The following is a 25,391-nucleotide window of genomic DNA, read 5'->3' as shown; positions in this document are numbered from 1 at the left end:
AAGCCCAGAGAAAATCTGCGCCCAGGATCGCTTGTTTGACGTCGGCTATGATGAATGGCCATTCGTACGTGCGGAGGCCTAAAGCAAGGGACATCTTCCGTGTGCCGAAAGTGCGAATTGGGCTGCCGTTAACCGCGATGAGGGTGGGACCTGTCTTACCCGATCTGGTTTCGAGGTCGGTCGGCGGCACTATGCTGACGATGGCTCCCGTGTCTACCAAAAATTCTGTGTCCGTGAATCGATCATGGACATAGAGGCGCCGGTTCTGGCCAATCGTAACTGCCCCTATGTACGATCGGCCGAGGCATTTCCCGCGAAGGTACAAGGCAAACGACAGTTGCGGGATTCGTTACCCCATCGTAGGTGATAATAGCACCAGCCGCGCTTGTGCGGATCTTTTTGGCGGGCTTTCGGGGAATTGGCGGGAGATGTGGCGCCATCTTTCCGTCGCTGTGGCGTGGTCACCGATGTCGAGACTTTGTTGATGGAATCACTGGCCTTGTTTTTTCCCGCTATGAGCGCGTCCGCTTTCGCTGCATATGCTTCGGGGTCCTTAAAAGAACAATCCGTAAGCAGCAGTCGGACATCCTCGGGAAGTTTCTCGCGGAATGCCTGTTCAAACATCGGGCAATCCGTATGCTCACCGGCTAGCACCATCATTTCAGCCATGCGGACGGAAGGCAGTTGGTCTCCAAGCTCCGGTAGGTGCAGAAGTTTTGCCGCACCACCATGCTTATTTAACCCGAAGGTTCGCAGTAATGCCTTCTTCATGGTTTCGTATTTGTCTTCCGCAGGTGAAGTTATGATAAACCGCATCATGCGCTTGGTTGTGTCCGGCGATAGGGCGCTGACGAGGTAGAAGTACTTCGTGGAATCGTCCGACACCTTCTTTATGTGGAATTGAGCCTCGGCGTGGATAAACCAAGCTTGCTGTGCGTACGTCCAAAATAACGGAAGATGAACGCCTGCCGCGCCTGACTCCGGTGTGCCCTGCTCGGTCATCGTCAACGAGGCGTCGGGTTCCTGCTCAGTTGGTGATCGTCCAGATCACGTTCGGGGTCACCAATATGGCGAGTCCGAAACTTGCTAGTTGTAGACGAAGTTTATTGCAGCCGCAATACACGAATACAGAATCAAAACAACAAGTTACAGGACAACCAATATAAACTTACTGTCTTCCTTGAAGACTTCGCCGAACTGGCTAAATCGGGCGCCAAACGCGCACCTGACATCGCTGGCCAATCAGCGATGTCGTTTGCTGGACCAATCCTCATGGTCGAGTTCCCACGTGACCTCGCTGGCCAATCCGAGGGTTCGACGACCTGGACCATTCTCTATGGTCGCTACAACTCTATCTGTCCTTGGCCTCCTCCATTGCCAGAGTGAGGCCACACACAAACTGGAAGAAGTTCACATTCATAAATTCTAAGAGCAGAATAAGGTCATTTGGCCCATCAAGTCTACTCTGATATTCAATCATGGCTGATCTATCTTTCCCTCTCAATCCCATTCTCCTGCCTTCGCCCCGTAACCTTTGACATCCTTACTAATTGAGAATCTGTCAATCTCCACCTTAAAAATATCCATTGACTTGGCCTCCACAGCCGTCTGTGGAAATGAATTCCACAGATTCACCATGCTCTGACTAAAGAAATTCCTTCTCATCTCCTTTGTAAAGGTACATCCTTTTATTCTGAGGCTATGGCCTCTGGTCCTAGACTCACTAGTGGAAACATCCTCTGCACATTCACTTTATCCAGGCCTTTCATTATTTGGTAAGTTTCAATGAGGTTCCCCTAAGATCCTTCTAAACTCTAACAGGTACAGCCCCAGTGGCTTCAAACATTCATCGTATGTTATGATGCCTCATATTCCACTTAAGTAGCTTAAAAACCCAACGGCATGAACATTGAATAATGCGATTTCAGGTAACAACCCTTTCATCCCCACCCCCACCCATGCCGCTCGTCCCCCCAATTTTCTGCTCCTGATCTATCCAGTCCTCTCGTGTACATTTTCCATTCCATCCTCTGCCCCCCCCCCCTTCATCCAATTCCTTTCACCTCCTCCTTCTGCTCATCCACGCATACCCCCTCTGATCCCCATATTTCCTTCTCCTTGTTCCTATCTGCCTACCATCTCTCTGATTCCAACATTTCATTCTTTGCCTTCCTTACTCATCTGATTCCTCCACATGCAGCCTGTTATCTTCTCCACTTACAATCTCTGACCTCTGACTATCTACCCTTCTCTCTCCTACCTGAGTCATCTGCCAGTCAACCAATCCTCACCTAAATCCACCTATCACTTGTCAGTTCTTGCCTTACCCCTTTTCCTCAACTTCTTCTGCCAGCTCCATCCCCCCTATTTTAATTTTGAATGGACCCGAAACATTAACTGTCCATTTCCCTCCACAGATGCTGCCTGACCTGCTGAGTTCCTCCAGCAGTTAGTTTTTTTCCTCAACATTCCAGCATCTGCAATATCTTGTGTCTCCTGTATGATAACATTTGGATTTCTACATTTTTTAAGACGATATTCATATACAAATCAAAAAGTGACATACAACTGTGTTTTGGTCTTCTTCAAATCAGTTTGGAAAACAACCAAAATGATAAAGTTGGAGAGGTTTATTATCAGTTGGATGAATTAACTATTAATGCATCCTGAGAAATGCTGCTTATTGTTCTGGAACTGGCCTCCTACACTCCATATTACATAAAATCTATCATACTCCACGCACGCACCCGAGTAAGTCCTTTGAATTCACCATTTCTGCGCTTAGCAACCTACAGTGGCTGTACTCAAAACATACACTACAGAATCAAAATGCTTCACACTTGAACCACTCCTCCACTGACAGATTCATAAATACCAAATCTTTAATACTTGGCCTTGACATTTATCATTCTGCTGTGTCCTGGCCTTAGATCTATCTGTTGCTAATGGTAAAGCTTTCATGTTACCTTTTAAATCATACCACTAGATAACTTTCTTCTGCCTGATAAATTATTTGTACTGTTTCTCGAATGTTATAAGGTTATTGTGTGGTGCTCCCACGCTAATTTAACTCCATTAAAATTGATTGCAAAACGAAAAATGAAAACAAAAAATCAGATGCTGAAGTCTAAAATAAATGTTGTTGTTGTACTTGAGTTGGAATACTCAGCAGGTCCGGCTGTATCCATGGGAAGAAAATAGAGTTAATATTTCAGGTTGAAGACCGTTCATCGCGACCCAAATGAAACAATGTATTTCTTATATGCAGCTGCACAACAGGTATGTAAACATAGTACTCGGTAGATATCATAAGAAACAACCAAAAGAAGTTCAATAAATTAAAAACATAGAAAGTGCAAAAATAGAAACTAATCCCAAAGTTCCGACTGCAATCAAGGCAGTTGGAGTTTAGTTGGAGTTCGTAGTGTTCAACAGTCTGATGGATGTGGGGAAAAATATGTTTCTGAACCTGAATTTTCAGGCACCAATACCTTCTTCCCGATGGCAGGAGTGAAATGCGAGCGTGGCTGAGGTGGTGTGGGTCCTTGATGATGCTGGCTGCACCATCCGAGACAGCACCTCCTGTAGATTCCTTACCGGTGGAGAGGTCAGTACCCACGATGGACTGGACAGTGTTCATCTTTTTTTTGTAATCTCCTTCATTTCTGGGCATTCAAATTGTCGAACCAGACCATGATGCAGCCAGTCCATATGTTCTTTAAAGTACACCTGTAGAAGTTTAAGAAGGTATTTGTCAACATAACGTATCTCTGTAATCTTCTAAGGAAGTAGAAGCATTGATGAATTTTCTTTATGATTACATCAATGAACTGGGTCTAGGATCGATCTTCAGAGATATGGATGCCCAGAAACTTGAAATTATTGATTCCCTCCACCACTGACCCATCGATGAAGACAGGTTTGTGAATCCTTGTCCTTCTAAACAATCAGTTCCTTGGTTTTACTGATGTTGAGAGCAAGGTTGGTGTTCTGGCACCATTCAGTCAGACAATCACTCTCCCTCTTCTATTCTGACTCATTATTATCTGTATTTCGTCCAACAACAGTGGTGTTATCAATGAATTCAAAGGTGGAGGTGGAACTGTGTGGGCTACACCATCATAGGTTGAGAGTGAATAGAGCAGGGGTTGAGCCTTAAGGTGCCCCTGTGCTGATGTGCTGTCCAATGATCTTGATGTGAATAATTCTAAAGCAGCCAGTAATTACATAGAACATAGAACGGTGCAGCACAACGAGCTAAACATTATGCCAAGATAAATTAATCTCATCTGACTGCACATGATCCATAACCCTCGATACCCTGTATATCCACGTGCCTATCTAAAACCTCATGGCAGCATGCTTCAAGCACCCACCCCCTCTCTGAAAAAATCTTATCCTGCACATCTCCTTTAAACTTTGCCCCTATCACCTGAAAGATATGCCCTCTCGTCTTTGTCATTTCCACCCTTAAGAAGGTGGATCTTCTCGCAAGATGCACAGTACAATCCATTGGATAGTTCAGTTAAAAATAAAAGATTAATAATTAATATGCATCAGAATAAATATATCTGAACCTATTTCGAGCATAATCTTCCTCTTTTTATAATTTTTGTGTGAACATTTATATCTGTTGCTATAGTGTTGCTATGCAGTTGTGTAGGGCTCTAGTGAGACCGCACCTGGAGTACTGTGTGCAGTTTTGGTCTCCAAATTTGAAGAAGGATATTCTTGCTATTGAGGGCGTGCAGCGTAGGCTTACTAGGTTAATTCCCGGAATGGCGGGACTGTCGTATGTTAAAAGATTGGAGTGGCTAGGCTTGTATACACTGGAATTTAGAAGGATGAGAGGGGATCGTATCAAAACATATAAGATTATTAAGGGGTTGGACACGTTAGAGGCAGGAAACATGTTCCCAATGTTGGGGAAGTCCAGAACCAGGGGCCACAGTTTAAGAATAAGGGGTAGGCCATTTAGAATGGAGATGAGGAAAAACTTTATTAGTTGTAAATCTGTGGAATTCACTGCCTCAGAAGGCAGTGGAGGTCAAGTCTCTGAATGCATTCAAGTTAGATAGTGGAGTCAGGGGGTATGGGCAGAAGGCAGGAACGGGATGCTGATTGAGGATGATCAGCCATGATCACATTGAATGGTGGTGCTGGCTCGAGGGGCCGAATGGCCTCCTCCTGCACCTATTGTCTATTGTCCATTGTGTTGCAGAAGGAATTTTCAGAAATTATTCCTTGTGAGCAAGGTCTATTAGCTGGTCTGCAACCTGCTATTTAACATTGTGATGGATTGGTTTCTGTTTCTGCTCACACTACAAGGTAATTTAAAATGATATGTTGGGGTTTACCAGAGTTTAATCTATAGTACATATATTAAATATTAGGTAGTCCTTTCAATGCATTTCTTCTATGTAGGATATCTTATATTAAATATTAGGTAGTCCTTGCAAATGCACCTTCTCCTATAGGATGCACATGAAAGGGTTAATATTTTTAATGCTAAAAACAATGTGTCTGGGGATAGCTGGGTTACATTTGTGCAAACTATACCAACAGTATATGTAACTATTGCACAGATAGCTGTATGGTGGTTCTGTTGAGTAAAGCAATGGTTCAGGGTGCACAAGGGGCTGAATGCTTTACCAGCCTGAGTCGTTGGAGACACATAGTGCTAAAAGTAGGTGAGACTGCAAGCATCACATGTGGGGCAAACACAAGCTATTGATTGAGTCCATTGTGGTCACGCTACTGATTGCACCTCACTACTTCTATGCATGTTACTGTAAGAATAAACTAATTCTTGGGAGTGATTGGGACGATCTATCAACAATCTGCTCCTCTGAGAAGCTTTGTTACCTATAACAAATGGCTTCCTAAGCATTATATCTGCTCCTTCCATGCATGTTCCTGGTGTACCTCACTGCTGTTCAGATTTGTTGAACAATTCGAATGTAATGGTTATGAAAGTATTAGGTTTTTAGAGCTCAGGGACACTAAAGAACAGGAAAACAGGCCTTTGGACGTGAAGCCTCGGGAATCATTGTATAGAATCTGCTGCCCACTTGTGGCCTGATCTGCTCATGGGAGATTTACAGAACCAAAGCCTCAAGATTGTTGGGAACAATTTGGCTGCAAAAGGTTAACTTTGCAAAAGGCAGACTATAATTTTGGTGGTTTCGCAGAATAGTCATCTGTGAATTGTTAGGTTGTTATATATTTGTTGAAAGATTGATTCATGGAGTCACTATGCTATACCGCACAGAAACAGGCATCTCATCCCACCTTGTCCATGCTGACCAAGTTGGCATTCTGGGCGAGTCCTATTTGTCTGTATTTGGCACATATCACTCTATACCTCTTTCTATCCATACATCTGTGAAGACGTCTTTTAAAATTCTTAATTGTATCAGCTTCTGTAACTTCCTCTGGCAGAGCAAACCGCCCTCTTTCCCCCGAGTACTTCTTAAATACCTCTCTTCTCACCTTAAGCCTTTGCCCATTTGCATTAGAATCCTCTACCCTGAGAATAGGACTGTGAGCATTCACTTTATCCATGCCCCTCGTGATCCTGTACACCTCAATACAATCACCCCATAGCCTCCTATGTCCAAAGAGAAAGGCCCCACATTGTCCATTTTCTCCCTATAACTCAAACACCAGTAACAAGATAGACACCAAAAGCTGGAGTAACTCAGCGGGTCAGATAGCATCTCTGGAGAAAAGGAATAGGTGACGTTTCCGGTCGTGACCAAAACTGAACACAATACTCCATGTGCAGCCTCATCAACACTTTGGATAATTGTAATATAATGTCACAATTTCCATATTCAGTTCCCTGACTGATGAAGGCCAGTGTGCCAAAACCCTTCTTCACCACCTACCTGCACCCATACTCCCAAATCTCTCTGTTCTACAACATTTTCCAAGGCTATGCCATTTACTGTGTAAGTCCATCCCTGGTTTGACATGCCAAAGTGTAATATGATATGATGTTTCATTGACCGTCCAACTTTTATTCTTCACTTCTATGTATTTCAATTGAAAAGTATTGGCCCAAAGTAGATTGGAGTGCTGTAATTCATGACATGACCCATGAGTTAATATTTAAGAGGGAGTTAGATGTGGCCCTTGTGGCTAAAGGGATCAGGGGGGTATGGAGAGAAGGCAGGTACAGGTTACTGAGCTGGATGATCAGCCATGATCATATTGAATGGCGATGCAGGCTCGAAGGGCCGAATGGCCTACTCCTGCACCTATTTTCTATGTTTCTATGAGTTATAAGAACTAAATTTACATTATTTCTGTTTCTAGCTTTCTGGATTGGAGATTCAGACAGATAAAGTACAATGGGAGACATTGGTTATTTGAGATCTTTGCTGCAATTTCCACCCTCTTCCTTCAACAGGCAGAAAATGACCCGTGTCCCTCTAAAATATGTACAAAGAATAACTATCCTCTTTTAATGTTGATAAACTGACATTTTCTGGATCCTTTGACTTGTACACTCTGCAGCATCTCTGAGAAATTTGTGTTACTTTTGCATGTTATGTGGCTGTTTAATCCCATGGGAAATGTGAAAGGAGCAGTGTAACAGATGCCTCATTGATTTCTGCTATTTCCCAAGCAGATGCACATCACATAATTACATCAGCAAGAAAATTAACACAATCTTATGATTTTGATTTCAAAATGATGAAATGTCTAAAAAGTCTTTTAGATAATCTCTGCAGCAGCACCATCTACTCTGTTCAAAGGCGAACTGATGCAGAGCAATGAAATTCAAATCTGCATTCAATGACAGCAGCTGTCACTGCCTTTAGTTGGTGACAAGAAGATAATAACAGTCTTTAAATTAGATTTTCTTTCATCCGTTTATCAGATGATGATGGCAAGGTCAGCACATTGCATTTCTTAGTTGCTTTTGAAAAACTAGCAATGAGTCAACTTCTTGAATCCCAATAGTTCTTCAAGTGAAGGTACACACCTACAGTGTTGCTGGGTAGAACGATTCAGGATTCTGGCCTGCAAGGCTGTAGGAAAGTGTTTGTGAGAAGGGAACAAAGTGGTGTTTTTGTGCATTTGCTGCGCTTGTCCTTCTTGGTTGTAAAGGTATGGATCGGGCAGTGTTGTTGGAATAGCCTTAGATGGATAACTGCAGTGGATGATGTAGATTGTGCACACCACAGCAATGGTGCAATGATGCTGGAGGGAATGAAAGTTTAGGCGGTTGGATAGAATACCATCAAGTGGACTGCTTTGTCTTGAATGGTGTTGACCATCTAGGGTATTGCTGCAGGTGCAATCATGCAGACAAATGGAGAGTATTCCATCTTATTCCCCACAAATCATTCCTCATTTTTTGCCTTTGAAGATAGTGCAAATGCATTGACATGTCAGGAGATGAATCACTTGCTGCAGGATGCACAGTTTTCGACATGATCTTGTAGTCATATTTGTGCCTAGTCCAGTATAATTTCTAACCAATGATAACTAAAAACTTTTTCGTTACAGGTAACTCGGCAATGATAATGTGAATGAATCTCAAAGTAGATGAATAGATTCATTCTTATTGGAGATGATCATTGCCTGGCACTAGGCAAAGTACTTGGGGATGGGTTGAATGGGAAGGGTTGAGCGAACCAAGGATTTGCAGAAAGTCTGGTCTCTATGGAAAGTGAAAATGAGTGGGGACAGAAAAATGAAACGTGGTGGATAACGTTGAAAGTGGCGGAAATGTCAGAGAATGATGTGTTGGATGCGGGGGCAGGTGGTGGGAAAGGTGAGGACCAGGCGAACTTTATCCTTGTCTGTCCAGATGGAACAAGGCCTGTTTGAGCTCTTGGTTGTTAACTATTTTAACTCCCTCTCCCATTCACATACCAATCTATTTGTCCTTGGCCACTTTCATTGCCAGAGTGAAGTCACACACAAATTGGAAAAACAGCTTATATTCCACTTGGATAGCTTTGAAACCAACAGTTTGAACATTGAATTATCCAATTTCACGGAATCCCACCCCCTCCCCACCATGACACCCTCTCTTTCCCATGACACCCCAACCCTGGTGCGTAAACATTTCTCCTACCATCTCTCATTCTTCCAGTCACCCTGCTCTTTTCCACTCTTTCACCACTTATTTCCCGATCCCCAAATCCCCCATTTCCCTCTTGCCTCTCCCACCATTTCTCCCATCATCTCCCATCGTCCTATCTACCCTGCTCGTTTCTCCCTCTCTTCTCCCATCCCCAAGTCCATGCTTCCCAATTATCCCCTCTATTTTCAGTCCCCCTGCCCCCTTCCTCCCATTTCCCTCCCTCCAACCATATTTTACTCTTCCCCTTGTCTCCATTTCTGACACTCTTTTATATCTTTTTCACCTAAAAATCAACTATACTTTGCCACTTACTCCACCTATTTGCCAATTACCAGCCGCCCACCCTCCCACTCCGACCTCGACTGTGTCTCCAATTATCATTTGCCAAGCTTTTTCCTGCCCCAACTTCTATTTTCCAGCTTTCTCTCGACTATTCAAATCAGTCTGTACAATGGGTCTGGACATGAATGTCATCTGCCCATTCCCTTCACAGATGTTGTCTGACCCATTGAGTTGCTCCATCACTTTGATTTGCTCAAGATTCCAACAAATGCCCTGGTAATCTCCTGCTGGAGCTCTAAGTAGAATGTTTTTTTTTGCCACCTTCCATTGAAATTAGTTGAATATAATTAGACTGTTAGCCTGAAGTTAGCCTGGGAATAGATGGTGGCATTGATTTGCTTATCCTGCCAATAGATATGGAAGATTTTGCAGAGACTACATGGATGGTTTTGCTCCAGTGCTTTGAAGTGGCGAATGTGGGTAGTTTATTTTGCCAAAGTGCAGATATCACTATTGCTTGACAGATCATAAGCTTAGTGCAGGTTTAAGGTCCTGACTTTCGAACATTATTTTCCTAGGAGGATCTTGGGATCTAAATCCAAAACGCCCTGAAAGTAGCAACACAAGTAGATAGTGTGGTAAAGAAGGCATATGGTATGCTTGCCTTCTCAGGTAGAGGCATTAGGAGACAGGAAGTCATGATGCAGCTTTATAGCACTTTGATTAAGCCACATACAGAGTATTGTGTACAATTCTGGTTGCAGCATTGCAGGAAGGATGCAGAGGCTTTGGAAACAGTGCAGAGGAAGTTTACCAGAATGATGCCTGGATTAGGCAATATCAACTACAGGGAGAGGTTGGACAAACTTGGATTGTTTTCTCTGCAATGTTGGAAGTTGTGGGGAGATCTGATTGAAGTATCTAAAATTATGACAACTGCAACTTTAGATAGTTCCTCTGTCCCTCTCTTCCCCTTCTCCTTCCCAGTTCTCCCTCTATCTTCCTGTCTCCACCTATATCCTTCCTTTGTCCCCCCCCCCCCCCCCCTGACATCAGTCTGAAGAAGGATCTCGACCCGAAACGTCACCCATTCCTTCTCTCCTGAGATGCTGCCTGACCCACTGAGTTACTCCAGCATTTTGTGAATAAAATTATGAAAGGCATAGATAGGGTAGAGAGTCAAAATCTTTCTCCCAGGATTGAAAAATCAAACATTAGAGGGCATAGCTTTAAGGTGAGAGGCAAAGTTTAAAGGGGATTATATGGAGCAAGTTTTATTTGCACAGAGCGTCATGAGTGCCTGGAGCATGTTGGCAGGGGTGGTGGATATCTGAGGCAGATATGATAGTGGCATTTAAGAGATGTTTGGATAGGCATGTGCATATGCCTGGAGAGATACAAATTATGTGCAGGCAGATAAGAGTTGGTTTGGAATGTGGCCTCTGCAGCTTGATGATGGAGGCTGGAATGAAGACAATAGTGCTTTAACATTTTCCTATTCATCCTGTGGATTAGATCTACTTCAATGGAGTGAGGCGCTTTCTGCCAAATAAAAGATGGTCATGATTATGGCATCTCTGAGGTTCTCTAGCATCTCCCTTCTTCCCAGATGCTGGGGCAGAAATTGTAAAATCATGTCCAAAGTTCCTCTCTATCAGGCGTTAAGACTTCTGCAGGGATACTCTCTGCTTCGAGGGAATTTTTGTTTTTCACTTGAAATATGGTATTTTGATGGATGGAAGGCGTCTGTGTGTGAATTATTTTAAAGTGGGATTGTTAGTGCACTTCAGCTTTCATACCAACTTGGTCCAGTGACAAGATGGTCAAGATGATTGAAGAACAGGCTTTGCTGTATGGACATTAATACGTACATACACATGGAGATACAAACCAATGTCGTCCATGCACACTCACACATCCACAACACATGCACAGGTGCGTAGGTGAGCTCAGGCACAAATGCTATTGTTAACTCCATCCTCCTTAGTCCCTTTCCCAGATACATGCTCCCGAGACCCCACTGATGCTTGATCTCTGCCATTGTCTGAGCTTCTTTCCATCTCTGAAGTAGGATAAATTATTGGTTAATTCAAGTCAACATTCAGTCATCAGTGAGAAGAAATGTTTATGCCATGAAAGTGCCAGGTGATGTTTCTGTCATGAAAGTCTATCTCCAACAAGAAAGAGTGTCACTACCTACCTTTGACATTTAAAGGCATTAGTGCTGTCAACATCCTGGAGGTGACAATGGATCAGAAACTCAACTGGATCATAAATACAGTGACAACAATAGCAGTCGGTGCCTAAGTGATTCACTTCCTGAGATCACTTTCCATTATCTACAAAACAGAAGTATTTCCGTCACTTGGAATACTTTACACTTGCCTGAATAAGTACAACTCCAATAGCACTCGAGGATCGGCACCATCCAAGATAAAGCAGCCTCTTTGAACAGTGGTCGTTCAACTTTATGAAATATTTATTCTCGCCACCACTGTTACACAGTGGCTGCAGTAGGACTATTTACAAAAGAAATGAAGTTACTCACCTTGGCTACCCTAATAGCAATGGCCAAACCTGTGACTTCTCAAAGAAGGATGCAGTTGGCAATGGGCATATTTGTCTGAGCTCACCTTTGTGAGTGTGTGTATGAGTGCTTGGGTGTGTGGCTGTGGGGTGTATGTGCGTGTGTGTTCATTTCTTCTTACGTCTTAAGCCCTTGGCTCCTCTAGATAGTATGGGCCATTGACAAATGTCCTCCACCTCACTCGGTTGTTGGCGGTTCTTTCGAGATCTCCCCAGTTGAGCCCACTCCCGGACATTTCTGCCTGGACACTTCTTCTCCAGCTGTTCGTGGGGGTGATCTCTTTTCCTTTTTCCTTGGGGGTTCCATTTCACGGCTTGCCGGATGATGTTTGTGGCAGGTTTTCTGAGGGTGTGACCAATCCAACTCCATTTTCTCTTTCGAATTAGTCTCACCTTCCTTTCCGAAGTAGATAATGGACTGCCCACAGGCCAATTTGATCTCCCCTGACTGTATCCATCTTATTTCTGCCAAGCCCAGGACTGAGAGATTGTAGCGCACCATTTTGTTGGCAACAGTGGCAGCCTTGCCAGCCTGGAACATGGTTCCGATGTTCCATGTCCCCACAAGGATGGATTTCTTTGGCGTCAGAAGGTGTGTCAGCTTCCCAGCGCCCTTGCAGGTTTGGCTGGGAAGCGTCATGTTCCCCGTCGCTGGGGCACCTTCTTCAACCAAGCGTGTAATTTGATTTTCATTCGTCAATGTTTCTGTAACTCACACTTTTTTCCAGGGTGGGGCAGTTAACCCCACGCCCAACCCCCAACTTGGAGGACCAGGGACTGCTTTGTCTGCCTCCTCACCCATGACCTGTCCGGTTAGGTTGAACCTGCCAGGGATCTAAAACCCAATCCGGCATAGCTCACAGGATCACTGGAGTACGCAAGACTCTCCACCACGTCAAGGTTGCAGTCCAGGAGAAATGTGTGTTAATTTGCTTTAAAACAAATATTATTTCCATTAAAAATTCAGTTTCTATTCCCAATGCCTAGCAGATTTAGATTTGTTCAGAAAGCTTTTTCTTGTATTTTGCTTAAAGATGCAACGGCTTGAATAGGTTAATGTGCTGTGAACTTGACTCGTGACTAATCTTGTAAATAATGACTCACCTAGCACATCCCACACTTTCATGCAGAAATAAACATTTTTCTCATCCTTTTTCCTTTCAGAGCTTTATATTTGATAACAGTCAAAGATCAACACTTCACTGACAAAGTGAAATGTGCAATCTCCCATCTGTAATCAGAAGGCTTGTTCATTTTCCACACTTGATTCACAAGGTGAGAACTCTTTTTTTATTTTTGTTTCAACCATGGATACAAATCAAATGCTTGGTAGGAATATACTGCATGTTTACAATAATTTCTAGATTTGTGTTTGATTAGTCAGAAATTTGATCACTTCCTCCACCTGTTTCAATTTCTTCATTGAGTCATAGTCATACACGAGGGAAAAAGGCCGTTCGGCCCAAATTGACCAAGATGCCCCATCAATGCTAGTCCCATCTGCCAGTGTTTGGGATACATCCCTCTAAACCATTCCTAGCCGCTGGGAGATGTGTTAGCCTGTTTCTGCTAACTACTGCTCAGACCCCCTGGTCTGCATTTATCACCACTCTTAACCTTTCACGACGTGGCATTTGAAAGAAACAGGGTTGACAGCTAACAATCGCAGTATTGATTCTCACTGTTGGCCTGGGTGCTGTTTAAAGGGGGGGGGGTCAAATTGTTCCTCCCTAGGTGTGAGATGATCCTCTAAATGCCCGCATGCATAGTTCGTGGGCTATGATCATGGAATCATGGGCAGTGGAGGCCAAGTCAGTGGATGTATTTAAGGCAGAGATAGATAGATTCTTGATTAGTACGGGCGTCAGGGGTTATGCGGAAAAGGCAGGAAAATAGAGTTAGGAGGGAGAGATAGATCTACCATGATTGAATGGCGTAGACTTGATGGGCCGAATGGCCTAATTCTACTCCTATCTCTTATGATCTTATGATCATGATGTACGACTAAATGTTGTCATAGTACCTGCCTCAATTACCTCCACTGGCAGCTCGTCCCATATACCCACCACCCTCGGTTTGAAAAAGTTTACCCTCAGGTTCCTATTAATTCTTACCGATTTGTCCCGTCATATGTTGCATCTGTAGAAATGGGCAAGACTCAACGGGGACTTACCAAATGTGGTTAGACCAAGTCAGATTGTTGATTATATTTACACCCATGAACTTGGTAGAGAAGCTATTGGAAAAGTTTATTAGGGATGCTATTAGTAAACTTCTGAGGGAGCAGGATTAATCTACACATGAAAGAGCAGGAGTTGATCAAAGTTAGTCATTGTAGTTTAGTTGGTGGAACTAATCTGATTAATTTTAGTTTTTTGAAGAAGTAACAAAATATATTGATATGGTGGTGATGTGGCCCTCCAGCCCACTGAGTTCATGCCAACCATCATGCAGCATTCCCATACTAATTCTACCCTCCCCTATTTTATTCTGACCATATGCTCAGCTTCTATTGCTCATCTACACACTCGAGGCAATTTACAATGACCAAGTAACCTATCAACCCACACATTTATGGATTTATGGAATGTGGGAGTAAACTGGGAGTAAACCTATGTGGTCACAGATAGAACATGCAAACTCCACACCAAACAACACCAGAGGTCAGGATTAAACCCATGTTGCTGCAGCTGTGGGGTAGCAGCGAGTGCCACTGTGGTCCCCATAAATTGAAACAAAAGTATCATCACATTTTGAATCTCAGCATCTCTCATGAGGTTATCCATATATAAATTGTGCAGCCATAAATTATGTCTGTTCTCTTTGTTGCAGTTTCAATTTCAGCAGCAAATACTAACAATTCATAAATACTCATGAAGCAAAATTGACCCTGCATCAACAGAAACCAAAGCATGATGAAAATTTGAAGGAGATATCAATCCAACTGTAAACTATCCTCACAGGATGATATCGACGTTTTCAACAGAAAGCTTGCTTTCTGAATTCATTTTCAACATAACGGCTCAATGGATGAGTCACACAATCGTTTTATCCAGGCAAGGTTAACACGGAGGATGTAATTCAGCAATAGAATGTTAAATACCACGTGGGATCTGATTTGAATTATTTCCGTACAGAAATGAGGGTTTGCTTTGCCCAGCAGAGTGGCCTTATGACGTCTGACACTTTTATTGCATCTTGAAATCAGATCAATGCAAAATACATGCGTATGCACAATCTCCAAATCAACATTCCTATCCAGCAAAGCTTCACAGTGCCAGCAGAATTCTGCAAAGTCAGGGCTGTTATATAAATAATATGTATAATACATATTCACATATGGAAAAATACAAAATGATCAATTGTGTGTAACTCAACTTGCAATTTTATCATTTGAGATTGACAGTGTGATTTTGAGAAAAGTTGTCAAACCTAGAATTTGCTCCAAGCCACTTTTTTGGCATTAAAACAGCGTTGCAGGTCCATTACACTGCTTTTTTAGTCGCATTAAGAATGGGAACTTTAATAGTGAGGTGTATACAAAATCATTATTGGTGTTTCTCTGTGTTTCTAACCGTCTCTCAAGTCATCCTGTTGATTTCAATATTGGAATTAAAAAACTTGGATTTTCTTTAATCTGATTTTACAAAGCCATTTTGTGGTCCATTTTGCCCTTCTAAACACATGCTGGAGTTCTTTCTTCTTTTCATTCTATTCCTCAAATATCTAGTCTGATTCCATCCTCTTAAACCGTGCATGCGGTCCCTTTTTCTTTTTGACCAAATTTACAACCTCTTTTGGCTTCTAAGATTCCTTTAATTTGCCTTATCCCTCCTAATTAGAACATGCTGGTTATGAACCTCCATCCAATAATCTTTAAATGACTCCCATATGTTAGATATAGAATTACCCAATAACAATTGCTTCTGATGTGCTGTCCCAAGCTCCTGTGGGATGGGGAGGGGGGAGGGGGAGAGGGGTGGGAGGGTGGGAAGGGGGGAGGGTGGGGAGGGGGAGGGGGGTGGGAAGGGGGGAGAGGGAGGAGGGGGGTGGAGGGGAGGGTGGGGAGAGGGGGGGAGAGGGAGAGGGGGAGGGGGGGATGAAGGAGGGGAGGGAGGAGGAGGGAGGGGAGAGGGGGGGAGAGGGAGAGGGGGAGGGGGGGATGAAGGAGGGGAGGGAGGAGGAGGGAAGGGAGGGGAGGGGGGGAGGGAGGGAGGGAGGGAGGGGGAGAGAGATAGAAGGGAGTGGAAGGGAGGTTTTTGTGGGTTACCTCAAATTCAACATGAAAGAAGGTTAGAATTCAACGTTTTTACCACTGGGTTGAGAGCTACCCAAGTAAAATTTGAGGTGCTGCTTTTACAATTTGCATGTGGCATCTCTCTGGCAATGAAGGAGGCCCCAGGACAGAAAGGTCAGTGTGGGAATGGGAAGAGGAGTTAAAGCAGTTTCCAACCAGAGATCTAGTAAGCCTTGGTGGACCGAGCGTACATGTTCAGCGAAATGGTCACTGGTACAGTAGCCCACATCGGGAAAGTTAAATAAAAATATATTAAAACAACTAAAAGTGTTCAGGTATAAAAAGGAATAAAAATTCTTAAGATAAAGTAAAAAATGGCACTTTAACCTATTTTGTTATTCAAGATTCATATTGCAAACAACAGGCTCAGCATGGAATTAGAAACAGGCTGACCTGTGGAACAGAGTTATTCAGCCTTTCTCAACATTACCACTAGCTCATGATCTGGCCGTATGTCTTAAAGATAGAAGGGAGAGATTCAGGAATTCTGTACTGATCTGTTTAAGGGAGAGAAGGCTATTGCATTGGTTGTTTGAGAATTTTGTTTAGAATTGACCGAGGGCCTTTTTAGTTTTACAGACTCTGGAGGCTTTAGCTTATGCTGAGAACCGTCACTTTAATTTATTTATTCACCTTTTAGATTGTGGGCTTCCCTGGAACCGCCTGCATTTATTTTCCTGATGTAGGGTAGTGAATAATCACTGCAGTCTTTCCAGTAAAAACACCCCCACAATGTGTTGGGTAGAAAGTTCCAGGTTTCAGATACCATGATGAAAGAACTCTGTCCTTCTTCCCTATACCCCTGCCTTCTCCACCTTCTCCCTCCATCTAACTCTCTCTCTCCTCTCTCTTCTCCTCTGTCCCTCTGTTCTACAAACCTTCTCCCTCCCTTTCACTCACAAGAACATAAAAGAATAGGAGTAGGCCAAATGCTCCCTCAAGCTTGCTCCGATATTCGATATGATCATGTTGAATCTACTCCAGGACTCAATTTTTCCTCTATTGGGAATTGACAACGATTCAATTTGTTGTCAATAGCAAACACATTTTTGCTATTGTCCCTAATATCACTCAATTCGGTGATCGTTCAAAAACAAATCTGTCTCCAATTCAATAATGATTCCTTACTCTTACTCCATCTCCTTTCCTCTTCATCTCTTCCTGCCTCCATCCCCCTTTCTTCTTCTCTCCTCTGCATCTCCCTCCCCCTCCCTCTGTCCTCTTCTTTACCCCTTTCTTCCACTCTTCCTTTCACTCCCTCCCATCTCATCTTTCATCTTCCTTTATGCGACAATGACCCTTGGCTCATGGCATGCTAAAGTGAAGTGAAGGCAAAAAAATCCAACTGATAACCATATCCTGCACACTTAAAATAATGGTATGAGACGGTATGTCTCTCTGCCAGGGGTGAGAGATCCCTGTGGTGAGGCATAGTGGGTGAGCCAGAGGTGAGAGATCCAATAGGAGCCAAAATCTACTAACCTTGTCCTTGCTCGTGTATTTATGACAGATGGATGGCAGAGACCGTGGAGACAAAGTTCTGCCTTCACAGAGAAAGCCCACAACACAATAGTTTCAGAACTGAGCAAGCATCTCAAGTCTGGACATTCACATGATGCTGCTGGCCATCACCAGTAATAGAAAATTAGTCAAAGTGAGGTCTGGAGGTAAGTTCTTTGGTAAATATATCTTCACTTAATGATTCATATTATTTGTACTGTAATAGCTGCTTGTTATTGTCTACGCCACATGCTTTTAGCAGACTATTTGCCAGAGTTGGAGAGATTATTTTTCTGCCATTTTCTGAGAAATTCTGCAAAATGTTTTTTTAAAAATCTACAGATTTCTAGTACTATGGAAACTAATAGCATAGACAGAGGCTATTCAGCCTGCCATCCCCTTTAATAGAGCAGTTATGATTAATCTCACATGTACTCTTTTAATCTATAAATCTGTAACATTCACAACCTCCCAACAACCCTCAGTTATAAAGTTTCTTCTGTTCTCAATTGTTCTATTCCAATGATTTTAGATCTAGTTTTGACCTACTCACCAGCTAGAATTACTTTCTTCCTTTCTTCTCTATGAAATCATGTGTTGTGTTCGATAAATCATTGGATACAGATAAGTTTTGATTCACTCAGTAATTTTTTACACTACTAGATAAGGCGTTTACACTCACGTATCCTCGAATATCCCCAAACGCACTCGCAAACCCCGAGTACACAGCAGAGCAGGCCGCAGGATGTTATGTTCAAGATCACCTGGCACCGTTCACGACACGGTCCAAGGCTGAGATTCTCTCTCCCAAATGGGCGCCCTACACCAATCTTTATGGCATTTCTTATCAGACAAGACTGTGCCACTGCCCCCCTCCCCGAGCCAATCATAAGCCGCCTTTGTCTGCAACGTTTCTGCGCTACCAGCGGCAGGGGGCACAGGTGGTCTACCCAACTATTGCTGTTGTGGTTTGTTCGCCAACGCAACCTTTCCCCCATAGAATGTCCTGGGAAAGGCTGCGTTCCCATGCAATGATCACAGGTGCAAGGAGATAAACTTGTTTTCAAAAGGCTATGGAATATAGGGCTGCTAACTTAGCTGATGACTCCATTTCACATTTTAGCTGAAATTGGCAGTTTAACCCTTACACTACATCATATAATTTTGAAAACCTTAGATGAGATGACCACTCAATCTCTTTTTGGAGCTGAACTGCTCAACTGCTTCTCTTAACTATAATACCATACTCCTGATATTCTGATAAAGCTTTTCCACCCCACCTATTTTTACAGAATTGTATTGTTCATGATTTCTAACCAGCAATTTATATATTCACAATATGATCTCTTGGCTTATTCATCTACTTGATTTAAAAACTCGGGTAATCTTTTAATATCTAATCACCTTTTATGGATTTGCTCTTCAAATGTATACGTGTTTAGTTTAGTTTAGAGACAGCGTGGAAACAGGCCCCTCAGCCCACCGAGTTTGCGCTGACCAATGATCGCCCATACACTAGTTCTATCCTACACCCTCTATAGAAGCCAAATAATCTACAAACCAGGACGTCTTTGGAAAGTGGGAGTAAACCGGAGCACCTGGAAAAAACCCCACAGGGTCAAAGGGAGAACGTACAAACTCTGTACAGACAGCACCCTTGCTCAGGATTGTACCTGGGTCTCTAGCACTGCTAGGCAGCAACTGCACCGCTGCTCCACTGTGCAGCCCCAGATGTTAAATGAATAATTCTCATCAGTATTCACTGTGGGGAAAGACATGAATGCTGGGGGAACTCAGGGAAGTTAATAGTGTTGTCTTGAAAAGAGCCAAAATTACAAGAGGAGGTACTGGAGGTCTTAAAATGCAATAAGTACTAAATGTAATATTTATCAACGGATATTAATCTTGATTATGGATTACTCTTTTCAAGATCTGGATTGTTTCCCAAATTTAATTTTCCATAAATCCAAATGTTAGTGTTGGAAATATGTACTATAATCTGAATGCTCTGTTACATAGTAACAGCTGGCAGGTATTTGACATAACCTCGTTATATTTTACAGATAGTTAAAAAACAATGCAGCTCACATCTAGAAATTCATAGGATCTCCGTATCTGTTTGTCCAGATACAGCTGCCGCATATTTACCAACATCATTAAACAATGGCATTTTGCGCCTGAATTTGACTAATGTGTTATTTAAGCCTGTCTATAAACAGCATGCTATCTACACCAAGTTACCAAGTTGGAAAATATAGACAAGAGGTTTTTATATTTGGTTGCCTAGTTGAAAGCTTGTCAGCTAACGGACTGCAAATATTGAACCACTCCACTATGTTGATGCCATACCCAGCCCGCCGTGTCATGGATCAGCCTTGTCCTGTGTCTGTCTCTGTTCCTGTTTGTAATATATGCAAGTATGTAGGAACCAGTTGTAATTATAATTGATAACTGAGTATACTATACAACATGTTCGGATGATTTTTGATTTACCTGGCATTTACAGTTTTTACCCCAGGGCCATACGAGAACTGAACACTAACTTTGCACTAGGCAACACCGTTAAAAAATCTTGTACTTAATATAATTGTATTTAATTGTATTTATGTATTTATTTGTTTTTGCATTTATTGCATATATGTTTGTACGCACCGTCAGGATTGGCTATTTTTTTAATTTCGTTGTACTCGTTGCAATGACAATAAATGAATATTATTATTATTATTATAAATAAGAGCTAATTAAGGCACAAAGGTCGAAAAGTGGTTCAGAGGTATTAGTAAGGGTAACAGATACACATGACATTTAAACTTCTTTCCAAAAGGGGAAATCAGTTTGTATCATCTCCCATTTAATGTTGCGCCAAACTCCACCTTTCTTTTACTTAGTCTGTTGAAATCCCCTTCAACCCACATTGGTCCCCATGGATTATTAATAAAATGAATTGAAACGATTGCTAAAACTATTTTTTATCTATTGAAAAATTGATAGGAGAGTTGAGAGAAAGATGTTTTTTTATTGGAAAGGTTTTCTCAAGGGAAAGTTGGGACATCTAAAACGCAAGCGTTTACTTGGCTGAGGAAGAGACATGACAGTGAATAAAAGGGAAGATTTAGTGGATATCCCCCGTTGTCACAGATGCAAATGTGGTCCCCCCACCCCAAGCAGTCATAGATGGACCCCTCACCTGTGTCTCTTCTGTGACCTTGAGTTCTACTTAGTTTTTAGTTTTAGAGATAGTGTGGAAACAGGCCCTTCAGCCCACCAAGACCGCATCGACCAGCGATCCTTGCAAACTAACACTATCCTACACACACTAGGGACAATTTACATTTATGCCAAGCCAATTAACCTACAAACGTGTACGTCTTTGGAGTGTGGGTGGAAACCGTAGATCTCGGTGAAAACCCACATGGTCACGAGGAGAACGTACAAACTCCGTACAGACAGCATCCGTAGTAGTTATTGAACCCAGGTTTCCAGGCACGACAAGCACTGCGAGGCAACAACTCAAGCGCTGCGCCATTGTGCCGGACTCTCACTCCCTCTCTTCCCAGACACAACAAGGATAGAGTTCTCATCATCTTGACACCAGAACTGATCAAAGGCTGCTGATAGCAACAAGTAGTAAAAAGGCCATCAGGGTAATCAGGATGGAGGCTGACATTTTTAAGTGTATTTGTTCATGGAATGTGGATGTTACTAGCAATGTTCGCATTTATTACTCTTTCCAGATGAATCCTTATATCTTGTGGCTTGCCGGGGCTTTTCAGAGAACAGTAAAGAGTCAGACTCTGTAGTGGGTTTAAAGTTAGATTTCTTCCCTGAAAATCTTTAGTGAATCAAGTAAAAAATTCACTGTACCAGACCTGATACATATGACAATTAAACACTCTTGACTCTTGAAATTCATGCTTCTGGATCAATAGTGTAGGAACTGCAGATGCTGGTTTACACTGAAGATAAACACAAAATGCTGGAGTAACTCAGTGGGACAGGCAGCATCTCTGGATAGAAGGAATGGGTGACGTTTCAGTTTGTACCTGTATCTGTAGAAGGGTCTCGGCTCAAAACATCACCCATTCCTTCTATCTAGAGATGCTGCCTGTCCCGCTGAGTTAATCCAGAATTATGTATCTATCTTCTGGATCAATAATCCAGACTCTGGATATTAATCTAATAAAATACTAAATGTAAGTATGACTGATATTGACATAAATCAATTGCTCTCCAACCACTAGTTTGGGGCCTGCTCAGAGGGGCTCCCACTGTCTGTTCTGACAAATGGTCTCTGACCTGAAATATTACTTCTATTTCTCTTTCCACACTGTCTGAGTTGCCGCACATTCCCTGTATTTTTCTCTTTTTATTCTTTTTAAATCACCTCAGATAAGACAGAGTCACGAAAAAGAATTCTGAAAAAGATGAGTAGCGAGAATGTGGAACATAATACTACAAGGAATATTTATGGCAAAGAACATGAAAGCATTAACAAGGAATCTAAGCAATCTCATGAGAGAGAACAATATAAGCTGCTAGCATTCGATGAAGAGGAGAGGGAGGGTCAGGACAAACACAATTTGTCGCATAGATGAGTTGGAACAAATGGCCTGTTTCTTTGTTGTAGACTCAATATAACCGATCACAGGCCTCCCCAACCAGTCCTCATTGCCAGTCACTTACTGGGCCTCAAACCTCAACTCCTCGAACCCCAGATCAAGTCCAGATGCCAACCTGCACCCTTATCCATTTGTTAAGATCATTCCCAAGTCTTCTCCTACAGTGGAAATAGGCATTTTCATGATTGAAAAACTTTGAGTTTGGAACATGGTCCAGGGATGAATAGAATGCTAAGATTGCAAAAGGCCCATCTGAAATGGTCCATGAGAGAGGGATGACATCAGTGCCAAAATCATTGAGATAATGGATTGGCTTGAAGATGATGGGTTTTATCTTTGCAGTTGAGGAATTATAACTCATCCAAACAATGTCAGACAAGCAATCTGATAACATGGGAAATGGAGACCTATGTCCCGAAAAGGGTCTTTGACATGAAATGTTAACTCTGTTTCTCTTTCTGATCAGCTGAGGGTTTCCAGCATTTGCAGATTTAATTTCATATTTCCAGCATAGGAGAAGCATGAGAGGATTGCATGGTGCACCAAGCTAAAGGTTAATGATGTTCAAACATATTGTGGAGGAAAGAAATATTTTCAAATACTGAGAAGTTAAGGATGTTGATCATCATAAAACCCATCATTTTTGAAATCATTTAAATAAATGAGCTGGCCAGTTACTTTCAACAATAATAATCTCTAAACTTGAATTTGAACTTTTAATAATGAATTGTAAAACGCAGGTGAGAGGTTACCTAGCAGATGCTTATGTCAGTAAATAAATTATGTATTTATATTTTTGATAAATGTTCTAAATGGTTGCCCACATCAAATCTCGATGACCTTCTTCATCTTGATACATTTAACAAAAAAATGGTTACATCATAAAATGAAGCATCTCGTCCTGAAATAAACATTAATGAATTATAGGAGATGATTAAACCATCTTTTCCTGGCGTATGTGTGGTGAATATAGGCAAAGCCATTCTGCAAATTGTGTAGGACAAAGAGACAAATGTTTTGAAATCTGTTTTGTTGACATAGCAACAATCTTTAATAAGCTACAACTGTCACAGATAAGGAAATTATGGGAACAAATATTTGGTCATTTCATTTTTATTTACAAATGTAATTTTATTTATTTTATACTGTCAGTCAAAATTGCATTTGTGGTCATAAAATTATTCACAATCAGTCAATATAATATAGAATTTATAAATCAATAAACAATGCCACAATTATGTATATTGTACATAATTTTCTTGGGAATATACCAATATATCAAATATAATAGTGAAATAACTGTTTGTGGTTAGAAAGATACAAATTAGAATAAATAAATCAATGGAGCAACCCTTTTCAGGAACAACAACAGGACCAAATAAACAACCAGAAATCCATACTTGACTAGATAAATCCGTACTTTAAATGACTGACCAGTTTGGAATACAAGAATTGTCTCAGAAATCTCAGGTATTAATGGTGGCAGAGAATGGAAGATCTACATTTGTTCTATTTTCTTTTCATTTTTGTCGATTGGTACATCTGTGAAGTTCCAACACTATTTGAAAACCATGACTTTTAGATTCTTGAGAAATAAAGCTTGCAAAAAGTTCACAACAAATTTGTATCCCATTTTTGTTTTGACACCACCAAACAGCATCACAGAAAACGTCAGTTCCTTGCTGATAGCAGCTTTGTAAGCAATTGATATGTGGTCATAAGATTATGTAGCTCATTTTAATGTATTAAGTATAGTTGTTTCAGCTGATTTGAATCCCCTTTGTAGCATATATATCCTGATTGATACAATTGAAAGACATGGAGCATCATATGGAAGAAAAAACATTTTATTTAGCCAAATACAACATGTGAGTAAGGAGATAGAAGGTACCTAGAAATATTTTAATCGGCCCACTGAAGGAAATGTAATCAAAACTGATTATATATACATTGTATGAATTATACTTTTTCTACACTTTTCAAGAAGTCCTAATACTTTCAACACAGTTTAAGCAGCAATAATGAGAATAAATCACAACCACCATAGATAGCTGTTGTCAAAATAATTTAAGAAATGTAGATGCAATATTTTTTAACCGCCTAGAATTTACCGAAGAAATAGATTTTCATACTTAGCATGGATATGCGTGTCCTAATACAAAGTTGCGTAAAATTTGTCAGGCACTGGGAGGTAAACAATACATATTAAAGCTTCTTGAGATGAATTCACATTGAATGCACACTGGGCCATATCCGGTCAGCAATTGTTTTCTCTAACAGAGACCTTTTTACGCAAGTTGCTATTTTCCAGTTGTTATGATTCAGTTGGCCACCTGATATAGCTGGATTTTTTTGACAGAATTTCTACTTTAATTAAAATTTCCAGCAACTTAATAAAAAGATGTATATCGATGATTTAAGTTTTTTTGTTACCAATTTTCAAATTATATTTCAAAAATCACCTTCAAGTATATAGTGCTCAAATAATGTATAAAGAACCAGGGCAAATTTATTAATATATTGAATATTATACTTAAATTCATCAAATGCATTTTCAAAACCTCTTCTGAAAACATGAGTATTAGTATCCATAGGCTCCAGGTTTGTGCAGATTGTGAATATAATTGTTGACAATAATGGGGATTTATGTCATTGATCTATGCTAACTTATAATCAAATCAAAATTGCAAGTTTATGGTTCAAATGCGTGAATTAGCTTACATAAATTTTTTATAAAGCTTTTTGCAACATAATTGACAATATTTTTTCTTATAGATCTTGGAGTGGTAAGAGTACATTTCTTAATATAGCTGATAAAGTAAATGTTTATGATAGAATCGCCTCTGAGTAATGGTCATGTCCTTATCGATGATTTAAATAGTTTCAAGCTTTTAAGTGGTGCCAATGAGTATTCTTGTATGTAAACAAAAATAAATTCAAGATTCCCCATGAAACACAACAAATGGGCAAAATGAGTATCATCCCTAAAAATAGCATTTATAAC

General features: G+C 41.4%; 1 long non-coding RNA gene across 1 annotated transcript; it reads left to right on the top strand.

Moving 5' to 3' along the window:
- Positions 1-13,194: 13,194 nt before the first annotated feature.
- Positions 13,195-19,937, top strand: LOC144593170 (uncharacterized). The gene is made up of 3 exons (XR_013547215.1): positions 13,195-13,246; positions 17,779-17,935; positions 19,832-19,937. It is a non-coding gene; the product is annotated as an uncharacterized LOC144593170 (long non-coding RNA).
- Positions 19,938-25,391: the final 5,454 nt, after the last annotated feature.

The sequence above is a fragment of the Rhinoraja longicauda genome, chromosome 4, assembly GCF_053455715.1.
Source record: "Rhinoraja longicauda isolate Sanriku21f chromosome 4, sRhiLon1.1, whole genome shotgun sequence".
NCBI lineage: Eukaryota > Metazoa > Chordata > Chondrichthyes > Rajiformes > Arhynchobatidae > Rhinoraja > Rhinoraja longicauda.
Note: the sequence above shows the minus strand (reverse complement) of the source record. Positions and strands in the feature narration are given on the sequence as shown.